Source organism: Opisthorchis viverrini (assembly GCF_000715545.1).
Source record: "Opisthorchis viverrini unplaced genomic scaffold opera_v5_119, whole genome shotgun sequence".
NCBI classification, from domain to species: domain Eukaryota; kingdom Metazoa; phylum Platyhelminthes; class Trematoda; order Opisthorchiida; family Opisthorchiidae; genus Opisthorchis; species Opisthorchis viverrini.
Genome location: NW_008751775.1, coordinates 191,281 through 194,551, shown reverse-complemented (window position 1 = coordinate 194,551; position 3,271 = coordinate 191,281).

The following is a 3,271-nucleotide window of genomic DNA, read 5'->3' as shown; positions in this document are numbered from 1 at the left end:
CTGTTAAGTTCCCAAATGGCACTGTGAACTAATTACGTCCAGATCGGCTTCACTGAGGTATTCATGGGGGATGGTGTCTTATGGAGTCAAACACGTTAGTTGCTCTCTTGGAAGCGTTTCCCACAGTTGTTTTTTCGAACATTACGGTGGTAGGGTGTTTCCTGCAGAGCAGCAATATTACATCGTTTGTTGTTCCAGCTGATGAGGGTGACTCGCGAACAGAAACAGAACAGCTAATGCTGTAAAAAGGATACTGCGGAGTCTGCACTTCAAGCGGTGGTCTTCCGTATTTGTCCTTATGCCTGCAGACTTGTTCTTTTAAACGATGAACGTTTAAGCAGCGCTGATCAGTTCGTCAGACTGACTGCAGACTGTCAGTCAGTCTTGTTCACTTACTGTTGTGGGAGTTGGAAGGCTTACCAATGATATTCTTTGCTTTTCCATAACTTCTTGAGGAGAGCACTAATTCTCAAGATAGTCTCGTCTGACCAGGATGACATCTCAAGAATGCCTGGAAGGAAAAGTACACTAGACATTTCCGTGCAAAAAAAGGCGCCGTTTAGTGCTGTTCCCGTTTAATTCATCCCTTTTTCATTCATTAACTTCTCTGATCACATCGGACCATTTTCTCGGGAACCAGATCAAAATGAAAAATGCCGAGCAAGCCATTAAAGAAGAACAGTGTGAAGCAAACATTTCGTAAAACTCCTCTCGAGCGAATGACCATCTAAATCCTCTGTGAAATCTCAATCAACATGAAAGAAGGAAAGAAATCGTTCAGCTGTAGCGCCCTTTCGGTGCCTAGCTGCCATGCCGTCAGAAGGAAACACGAGGGCTGGGATACTGCCAGGTTCCCCAAGCCTAGACAGGGGAAGCCGAGAGGGAGAGGTCGGGTTCGAACCACGGACCTTCCCGGTCAGTAACTCGCGCTCTAACCACTTGGGCCATCGCGCCATCAATATGACTAAAACCGACAGAAACACTGGGTCATATCCATTGGAAGGATATGCGACCGATTGTGATGCGAGCGTAAGATATTTAAAAGGTTACGATCCAGCCAGCCAAGTTCAACCATTGTCTAGTAAGCACAAACAGAAACCAAGCAATCCATCTGACTTTGAAACTTTCACCAGGGTAAAGTTACAAGTCTTCGGACTGGCTATCTTCGTCTGCCCAAATTTGGTTTTGAAAATCTCTTGACAACAGCTACTCCAATAGATGAACTTAGCTTACCACTCTATTTTGGATGCCGTTTATACACCAAAGAGAGATAGTTAAGCCCACTCAAACGATCCATCTGATGCCTTGTTAGAAGGAAGTCCCGAAGCAGTAAGTGTTGTTCTCACAAAGGAAACTACTCATAAGGTTGCTGAAAACTCTTCGACAGCCCACCACCGGTTTCGTCCTTCTTGGGACTCATCAGGTAGGCGCAGTTCCCCAGGTCCCGTCAACTTCATGTTCTACTTGAACCCAAATTGGACTGATTGCGACAAATACACTCGTTCGTTTTCACAATAACTTCGAGTCATCAGGCTGGACTGCTCTTGGAACTTTTTTCAGGTCAACACTTGATTGTGCCCTAAGTTTCACGTGCCACAGATGACGAGGCGCAGTGACAGAGAAACTAAGTTGGACATAAACAAGGGTTTATCCTTCGGAAGGGTCAAAGCGCGTGTTTCTGTCCTTAATTCAAGCGAGGCAGCCTGAAGGAAGGCGTGTGTAAGTGGATACAATCTGCAGGTTGAGCGCTTCTTGCTCCTGAACAAAATTGTGGCTTTGGTTTTTCAAAATCATCCATCTGAACTAACTGCGAGAAGGTACTGAGATCGCAGTACGTTTACCGAAAAAGACAGTGTCCATCAACTGATCTACGATATGGTACAAGCTGATGCCATGAGCAGTCAACACCTGGGTCCCACGCTGGTATGGAAGCCCCTGAGTTGAAGTCCGATAGCTTGAAACTTCACTATTCCGCTCTCTTACGAGACCTGGTAACCATCGCTATCGAGCCCTTCAGTGGAGCACTGCGAGCATCGCTGTGGTCCCGTGGTGGAAATAGTAGTCAACCTGTCTACGTAATCCATACAGGAAAGTCACAATGCTTTACTGTTCAGACGGTCCGACTGAGAATTTAACACCCATCACAAGCACTCCACAATCAGTACAAAAGTGGACGAAATCTCGCCTTGAGAAGACAGATCAAAGATCGTAAAATCGTTCAGCTGTACTGCCTAGCTGCCATGCCACCAGGAGGAAGCACGAGAGCTGAGAAACTGCGAGGTTGTCCAGGCCTAGACAGGGCAAGTCGAGAGGCAGACAGATCATCGTAAAATCGTTCAGCTGTACTGCCTAGCTGCCATGCCACCAGGAGGAAGCACGAGAGCTGAGAAACTGCGAGGTTGTCTGTCCCTAGACAGGGCGAGTCGAGAGGCAGAGGTCGGATTCGAACCACAGCCTTCCGGTCAGTAAATTCGCGCACCTACCTTTGAGCCATCTCTCCCACAATGCAAATCAGACCGAGGCTTGCGCGCTGACTTCATGTCGGCTGGAAATGAATGGATCAATGTACTGACAAATGCAAACCTTCAGTACATCACAGGGTCATGGAGACATCTGTTGACAGGAATACCTGGTTGGAATGTGCACTTGTTTCGATGTTCTTTTACAGGACTGCACCACATACCAGCATTACAAAATGAGCATCTGTTTTGTGTCTGAGCATATATGTTGATTGGCTATTAGGTGACATGTTCAAATGCACTTGAATTTCTCTACTCGGTTGGTATCAGAATGGTAACCTGCAAAAAGGCATCATCCACTGTCACTGTATGAATTTCTAAATAAGATTTACCTGAATAAAATCAGTTAGGCTGGAAGCTCTCGCCGCTTTGACCAGCACCATCATCATCAACATCATCGTCATCGTCATCACTCCGGCAATCGGTGAAACGAAATGAAAGGAGTGATGGCCTATTGCAAAACCCCTGCACAAAACTTAGAATAGGGCGATGCCTACCCCTTCCAAAGTCACTGAAGCGAACGAAAATGAGCATCCTGATGGGGAAAACGCCATCATCTGGGACTCACCCGCGTCCTTCGCGAATCATCCACTCTCTAACACAAGAACAACGCACAACGACAAGCTGGGTTCAAGAAATACACTCATTTGCAAATCAATTTGGGTTTCACGAGAGACTCAACTGAATCTCTCCTGTATGATATTCTACAACTGAATGTGCTGCACACAGGCCGCCTCATGTTTCACTTGGCA